Below are 8,905 nucleotides of genomic sequence, written 5' to 3' on the forward strand. Positions count from 1 at the left end.
TCCTGCATCTCCTGCATTGCAGGTGGATTCTTTACCACTGAGCCATCGGGGAAGCCCCTGACTGATTCTAAAAATACATAAAATAGACATACTGGCCATCAGATGCACTATACTTCTGAATGAATCAGATATTTTTCAGTCAGCTTTCTGATCCAATTGGGCTGTTTGTCCTTCAGTCTTACACACACAAAGTTTTTCTAAAGGCAATTTGAAATCAAACAGTATTTTCTGTGATTTTTTTCCCAATTTTTATTTTGAAAATTTTCAAACCTAGAGCAAGATGACAGAATGCTGCAATGACTACCCCCTATGCCCTCACCTAGATGCACCAGCCGTTACAATTTGTCACGTTGGCTTGATGGAGTTCACCTCGGAGTCACACGAGATGACCCTTGAGAAGGGTGAGAAGAGCCTCACACAGGCCAAGACGCTCTGGTTTCATGTAGACAGGTGATTTCTCAGTCGTCAGGCATGTTGAGACTCTCTGGGCCTCTCTTGGCTAATGCTTGACTGCTCTTTTTAGATTAAGAAACAAGAGAGATTAATTGAGGAAAAGTGTGCATTGCACTTATGCAAATGCACTTAAGGAAATGTCGATAAATTCAGTAAATACAGGGACTTCCCTGGCGGTCCAATGGTTAAGAATCTGCCTTCCAATGCAGGAAACATGGGTTCAATCCCTGGGCAGGGAACTAAGATCCCACATGTCGAGGGGCAACTAAGCCCACGTGCCACAACTAGAGAAAGCCGGCGCATGCGCTGCAGTGAAGACCCAGCACATCCAAAAAGAAAACATTCAATAAATAGAAAAAGAAACAAAGAAAGTGAAGTCGCTCAGTTGTGTCCGACTCTTTGCAACCCCGTGGACTGTAGCCTACCAGGCTCCTTCATCCACGGGATTCTCCAGGCAAGAATACTGGAGTGGGTTGCCATTTCCTTCTCCAAGGGCTCTTCCCAACCCAGGGATCGAATCTTGGTCCTGCATTGCAGGCAGACGCTTTACCCTCTGAGCCATCACAGAAGCCCAATAAATAGAAAGTGTATTTTTATTTACTGGAAATCAAATTTTAAGCAAAACATGTCTTATATTTGCATATATCAGACATCCACTCACCAAATGTATATGAAGCTCCTAGCCGTGCCCAGCACTTTTCTGGACCCGGGACATGGCAGCACAGCCAAGCTCACCTCACGACCTTCACCATGGAGGGACGGGGACCAGTGACAAACTAGAACAGAAATGCCACACCGAGATGCATGATCTGGAGGAAATGAATTGGGGCGACACTCAGGGCAAGGTTAGTGACTCCAGCTCATTCCTCAGAGCCATGGGCCCAGTGAGTGGAAAGAGCCAGAAAAACATGTTCCAAATACAAATAGGAGGAACGGAGGAGGAGGGGGAGGAGGAGGAGGAGAGCCCAGAAACCATCAGGCCCTGATATGTAAGGTCTCACTGGGCCTGGAAAAGAGCTTGAATTACATTCTAAATTCAGAGGAAAATCAGTAGGTTTTTATGCAGAGAAAGGGCACTATCTGAAAGAAGTTGCAAAGATCCCTCTGGCCATTGTGCAAAAACAGCCGTTATAGGGTCTGTATTAGCTGCTACAGGATGCTGTAACAAAGCACCACAAATTGGGGGGAGGTGGGGAGGGTTAAAACAACAGAAATCTATTGTCTCACAGTTCTGGAGGCCAGAAGTGCAAAATCAAGTTGTTGAGAGGTCTTGTTCCCTCCAAAGTCTCTAGGGGAGGAGGCTTCCTTGCCTCTTCCAGCTCCTGGTGGTCCCAGGGAGTTCAGAGACAGACTGGGACCTGGGCCCCTTCGCTGAAGTGCTGCAAGGCTTGCCCCTGGACACACGTCTCCTGGAACTACAGAATACAAAGAAACTATAAGGGACTAAAAATAACTGTGTGCATGCCCAGTTGGGGCAAATTCTGGACCAAAAGATACCAAAAAATCCAGCTGCCATTTCTGAGGAGCTGGGAGCAAAAAACTGGGTGTCGGGAGCAAAAGCAAGGTACCACCCATGCCCTGAACTCAATACCACAAAGGGGTGGGCAGACCACCTAGCCCACCCCTCCAGCCCGACCCTAAACACACCTCCACCCTCACCCTATATAAGGGATGATATAAAGGAATAAGTTTGCCCTCCCCAATCCCATGAGAGGGAGCAAGGAAACCCGTTACTTGTTTTTGCTCCCTCTTGCAGCCAGCGCAGGAGCCCCAATAAAGACTTGACTGAATTTTTTTTCTTTTTTTTTTTTACATCAAGGCAACTTATTAACAGAAAACAATAACTTGAGGAGTCCAGTTCACAGATAGCGACCACGGAGACCCCTCCTTCCCGCAGGTGCTGTCGGAGGGGTTGGGCTTAACATCCTCAATCCGCCCAATCCCCATCCCTGAGCGGGCGAGGGCTCGGAGCGCTGACTGAGCCCCTGGTCCAGGAGTCTTGGTCCTAGTTCCTCCTGTGGCCCGGAGTTTGATGTGAAGGGCAGTGATGCCTAGCTCCTTGCATTGCTGGGCTACATCCTGGGCAGCATATAGCGAGGACTCATCTCAGTCACCCTTCACCCCACCAGCTATATGGCAGATGGTTTCCTTGCCAGAAAGATCAGTGACATGGACAAAAGTGTCACTGAAGCGTACAAAGGTGTAGCACACACCAAATACATTTTCTCCTTCAGCCACCTGAGGGCTGAGGTTGATGACCTGTTCTTCCTTCTTTTCTTTCCCCTTGCGAGGTGTCATTTCTGTGTGTCTTTTCTAGACTCCACCACCAGAAAGAGGGCCTAAATTTCTTGTCTGGCTTCTTGTTGTTGTTTAGTCGCTAAGTGGTATCTGATTCTTTGAGACCCCATGGACGGTAGCCCACCAGACTCCTCTGTCCATAAGGATTTCCCAGGAAAGAATACTGGAGTGGGTTGCCATTTCCTTCTCCAAGGGATCTTCCTGGACCAGGGATTGATCCATGTCTCCTGCCCTGGAAGGTGGGTTCTTTACTGCTAAGCCACCACCTCTAGTCAATTTCTATTGACTGGGGAAGACCAAGAACTCTGGCCGGTATCAGTCCTGGGCTCATGGCAGCATCATTACATCCTCTGCCTCCACTCTCACGTGGCTGTCTTCTGTGTGTGTGTGTTTCCATGTCTCTTCTTCTTACAAGGATGCCAGCCAGATTGGATTAGGGCTCACCCTAATGATTTCATTTTCACTTGATTGCAACTGCAAAGATCCTATTTCAAAATAAGGGCACATTTCAAATTTCCAGGGGTTGGGACTTCAATTATTTTTTCGCGGGACACAGTGGGCAGGGGCGCGGGAAGAAGTGAGAGGCTCTTCAGGGAGCCTGCAGTGTCCAGATAGGAGAAAGGCAGCTGCAATGCTTGGACAATGAATGGGGGAAATGAGGGAAGATTTTGTAAATCTACCCACAAGACTTATGGAGAGTGAGAGGAAGAGAGCCAGCAGGAGCGCCTCCTAGAATTTCAGATGACAAAAGTAGGAAGATGGTGCGGCCATTTACGAGATGGAAACGTTAAGAGAAGGATCAAGTTTGGAGAACAAATCAGTAGCTGTATTTGGCACATGTTCAATTTGAGATGCCTTTGAGATGCGCCTATGGAGCGATCAAGGAAACGCTTGAATCTGCATGTCTGGGTCTCAGGGGAGAAGTCAGGACTAGATGTGTGAATTTGGAAATTAGCGGCTCGGGGATCTTCATTTTAATTTCTTCTTTTTGATATTTATTTATTTATTTTTGGCTGCACTGGTTCTTCGTTGCTGGGCACAGGTTTCTCCGGTTGCAGCGAGTGGGGGCTACTCTTCGTTGTGATGCGAGGGGTTTCTCAGTCCAGCGGCTCCTCTTGCTGTGGAGCACAAGCTCTAGGGTCAGTAGTTGTGGTTCAAAGGCTCTAGAGTGCGGGCTCAGTAGTTGTTGCACAAGAGCTTAGCTGTCCCTCAGCTGTGGAATCGTCCCGGGTCAGGGACAGAAGCTGTGCCCCCCACACTGGCAGGCAGATTCTTGACCGCTGAACCATCAGGGAAGCCCTTCATTTGAATTTCATCATGAGGAGGACAGTTGAGACTTTGAATGAGAAAATGATTTTCAGAAAATGATAAAGATTAGTTTAATCATCAATATGTTTCCAGAGAGTAATGACTTGATGTGAAGAAAAGTGAAAGTGTTAGTCACTCAGTCGTGCCTGACTCTTTGCGACCCCAGTGACTGTAGCCCACCAGGCTCCTCTGTCCATGGGATTCTCTAGGCAAGAATACTGCAGTGAGTAGCCATTCTCTTCTCCAAGGGATTTTCCCAATCCAAGGATCGAACCCAGGTCTCCTGCATTGCAGGCGGATTCTTGACCCAATGAGCCACCAGGGAAGCCCAGTTACTTGAAGCTTCACAGCTAAACAGAGAACATTGTGGAGTCACTGGCCGATGGTTTAGTTTCCTTGGATATTAGGAAATGAGGGGACCGTGCATTGCTGGCTTTGTTACTCTGGGACTTGTGAGCCCTGGAATTTGGTTATTAGTCAAGGAGAAGTGAATCCTGTGTGACATGACAAAAACGTTTCCATATTTTGAACAACTGTTCTTAAATCCAAAATAATCCTAAAAGAAAGAGCCTGGCTCCATTTGTTGATGTTTGACTGCTGACAGCTTCTAAGCCTCATCCTTCCGGCCAACCCCTCCATCACATGGAACAAGAAAGCCTGCATGCTCCCTCTTTCGGCCCAGAGGGACAGTCCAACCATGGAAGCTTTTCCCACGCCTGGACCCTCACTCGGCCCGGCCCCAAGAAGCCCCAGGCCATTCTCTCTTCCTTGCTCTCTCAAAACATGCCTGGACCAGCTTGAGAAGACTATTCTGCCCTTCCCAAAAGCCTGATTATGTGGGCAATAACCTTTTCACACACCCTCCTGCTGTGAGTGTGGCATCACCAGTCTTAGCATCCAAACCCAGGGCAGGGTGGGATTCCATCTCACTTGTTCAAAGCGGCTAAAACAAAACCCGGGAATCAGCCGTAAAGTCGTGTTTAGGGAAAAAAAAGGACCATTTACCACTCCAACAGAAAAGACAGGAAGCAGCAGGGAAGACTGATGAAACAGTGTCCGATAAAACAGCTGGATCCACAGGAGAGGAAGCTGCAAGCCCAGGGCCACTCAATGAGGCCCCAACACCCCTTGCAGAGGGAGCCTCACCAGCAAAGAGTACGAGCAGGCTGGTAGCTGATTCGTGTTCCAATACAAATCAGAATCTCAACTTGAAAGAGAAAAGTGAAAGTCACTCAGTCTTGTCCGACTTTTTACTTTTTGCAACTCTACAGACTATACAGTCCATGGAATTCTCTAGGCCAGAATACTGGAGTGGATAGCATTTCCCTTCTCCAGGGGATCTTCTCAATCTAGGGATTGAACCCAGGCCTCCTGCATTGCAGCCAGATTCTTAAGGAAGTCATAAGGGAAGCCCTAGAATACTGGAGTGGGTAGCCTATCCTTTCTCCAGGGGATCTTCCATGCCCAGGAATCGAACTGAGGTCTCCTGCATTACATGCGGATTCTTTACCAACTGAGAGATCAGGGAAGCCCCTTGAAATCGAAAGGTTACCTTGAAATAGAAAGGTTAGTAAATTATAGAAATTTGCTTCTTGTGTTTGGGGGCCAGAGAAAAGGTGGGGAGGCCCAGGAGATGAAGACAGCGCGTGAGGTACAAAGATCACATCCTCCAACTTGTAAAACAAGACAAGTGACTGTGTTACCTGGAAAGCATACACCTCTGTGGTTTAAATCATGTTTTCTCTAAACCAGTGGTCCCCAACCTTTTTGGCACCAGGGGTCGGTTTCGTGGAAGACAGCTTTTCCATGGTCGGGGATGGGAGGATAGTTTTGGGATTGTCCGCTGCTCACTTTATGCTATGCAGCACATTTCCTAATGGGCCACGGACTGGTCTGTGACCCTGGGGTTGGGGACTTACGTTCTAAACCACTCACAGTTTTCAGGTTAAGCCTTCTCAGAGTTGGTAATCTCTAAACATGTGTTGTATCTTGATTCTACACCCTGGTTTTTGCGCTCCTTTGTAGGAAATATACACCAGATTAAAGAAAGGCTCAGTCAGCATGGGGCAGCGGAGGGGAAGGGGGGTGGTGGTTTCTGGTGCAAAGGTCTCCACGGAGAACATGAGAAAACACACCCTTTGTGTTGGTTCAAAAAAGGGGGGCAGAGAAAGACAATAACCTCTGGGTGATGCTGCAGAAAGGGTATGAGAGCCAAGTTCCAGCCCCACTTCCGTAACTGACCTTAGGAAACTCATTTAATATCTCACTTCCTCAATTTCTCCTCCATAAAAGAGCGAGGTTCAAGTGGATGGTCTCTAAGGTCTGAAATCACTACAGTTCCATAATTCATGGTCTCTAAGCCAAAGACGTCAGGCTTAAAAAGTTACAAAAGACAGAGATGTGGCCAGATTCAATCCAATTCCAGCGTGACTTGTTTGTAGCCTGTGAATCCATCTGAATGAGGTTCCAGGTCTCAGATCCTACCAGATCCCCCTGTAAATCCTGGGGAACCACAACCCTGTTATTTCCAGGGCTGGAGTCCATGGGCGCCAGCCTCTCCCTTGTCTGCCACACACCCCTTTGGAAACCACTCCAGTCACGAGGCGAACGGGAAATAACTCAGGTCTTCCAGCTCCCGCGGACGCTGTACACGGTTTCTCCATGGGAGCTGCCAAGATGCTAAGCTCCTCTCTGCAGTTTTAAGTGGCTGCTCTCGAAGAGACCAAGCAAGACGAGGGATGCGGCGAGGCCAGCCCCAAAGCACAGAGCGACGGAAGCCAAAGCCGACTTAAGCCCACAGAATGTGGACCAGGAAAAGGCTGGTTTCCTCTCCGTTTTGAAGGCACGAGAGATGCTCCTGAGAACCAAGCAGTCAAGCTGACCCTGCTTGGAAGGATCTATATTCTAATGCTTTCTACATTATGCTGTTGGCCAGCCAGCCACCTGGCACATCTGTTTCTAGCTACGAAACTGTTTGTGGAAAACACTCTGGCACACGCTCTGTTCTCCCCTCTGCTCGCGTCCCGTCCTCAGACCACCTCCTCTCCTCCAGGACCCCAGGAAAACCAAGACAAAACCAGGACCCCAGGAAAACCAAGACAAAACCAGGACCCCAGGAAAACCAAGACAAAGGTGGCCATCCCTGGTGAAGATGAACTGAACCAGGTTCTATTGACTCATGTTAAGACTCTGCAGAAGTCACCACTAATTTACATCTAAGTTGCATCCAGTTATACGGGAAATAAAATCAGACTTTGCTTCCTGACTTTATGGCTTTTTCCGTGTATGCGTGCTAAGTCACTTCTGTTGTGTCTGACTCTGTGCGACCCTATGGACTGCAGCCTGCCAGGCTCCTCTGTCCATGGGGTTCTCCAGGCAGGAATACTGAAGTGGGTTGCCATGGCCTCCTCCAGGGGATCTTCCCAACCCAGGGATTGAAACTGTGTCTCTTACGTCTACCTGCATTAGCAGGAGGGTTCTTTACCACCAGTACCACCTGGGAAGCCATCTTGTGCCAAATCATGAGCCACGGTCTTCTTTCTCAGGATGGATATATTGTTATGGAATTAGCTCCTCCCTCTTCCCTGCAAATGGAGAGAACTCCCCCTCCACCCCCACCCAATGTTTAAGCCCTTTTACTCCTTCTTTTGTCTACGAAGGGCTTCATCCACACGGAGAGGGTGACAGGCCTGAGAAGCTGAGGGACATCGTGCCTGGCCTAAAGGAAGAGGACTTTCACTTCTAATACAAAACAGACCTGCAGGATTCATGCTTCTGAGAGGGTAACAGGCAGAAAGGCCAGGGGTCTCCAAACGGAGGAAATAGGCTGCAAGTGTCAGACATTTTTTTCACTCTCCCTTAAGCAGCAAGAGGAAACCAACTACAAGTGTCAGATTTTTTTCCCTCCCCATCCAAAGTTAAAGGGAAGTTTCTCTATAGAAATGCTTTTCTTAAGCTATGTTAATGAAACTACTTTTTTGCTTTGGAATTTACCTTTCTTTGAAATGGTTCCACCTAAGACTAACTTTTTTCCTTTTCTCAAACCTGGGGCTGATAATGGCTCAACAAACCAGTATTCACATCAATTGTTTTATGGCTGGGGGATGACACAGCTCGTGCCATCCTATCTCAAAAATACATATTGTGGGAGAGGGGCCTGCTGAAACTCATCAGCCTTGAGGTGTCTCTCTTATCTGATTATCAACTTCCCAACAGACATAAAACAGCTTGCTAAAGACTAGCAGAGGGCACCCTCTGTCCCCCTTCTGATGTCTATGTCAGACGCTTTCTCTGTACCCTTTTATACTTTAATAAAATTCTGCTACACAAAAGCTCTTGAGTGATCAAGACTGGTCTCTAGTCCCGAAGCTAAATCTTCTTCGGAGATCACGAATCTGACATCGTTCACCGTAAGCTATCATTTCGCTCATAATTATTCCTGAATTTACATAATTCGATGAACCAGTCAAATATGGGAGGTGCATTCAGTCTCTGGGGGACTAGAATTAAGAGTGAGAGGTGTCCCTCTGGTTTAAGAAGAGCCCATGGTGAGCAGGCCACCTCTGCTGGGAAGTTCCTGTTCCAGAAAAACTGGGTCCCCCACACACTCAAGCGGGGAGGACGCACACAAACTCACACGTCACTCAGAACAAGTCCATGGTTCGTACATAAATGACAATATCAGGACACTGGACTTCCTGGTCTGGCTGGTAAGACTTTGCCACTCCTAATGCAGAAACCTGGTCCCTGGCCAGGGAACTAGATCCCATATGCCTCAACTAAGAATCTGCATGCTGCAACTAAGGCCTGGCACAGTCTAAATAAGCAAATAAATAAAATATTTTTT

At 47.8% G+C, this 8,905-nt stretch overlaps 1 pseudogene; it reads right to left on the reverse strand.

The window, feature by feature from the left end:
• Positions 1-345: 345 nt before the first annotated feature.
• LOC145521943 (small ribosomal subunit protein uS11 pseudogene) lies at positions 346-2,769 on the reverse strand (annotated as a pseudogene).
• Positions 2,770-8,905: the final 6,136 nt, after the last annotated feature.

Source organism: Giraffa tippelskirchi, chromosome 9, assembly GCF_054371585.1.
Source record: "Giraffa tippelskirchi isolate mGirTip1 chromosome 9, T2T-mGirTip1v1.2.pri, whole genome shotgun sequence".
In the NCBI taxonomy this organism is placed as follows: domain Eukaryota; kingdom Metazoa; phylum Chordata; class Mammalia; order Artiodactyla; family Giraffidae; genus Giraffa; species Giraffa tippelskirchi.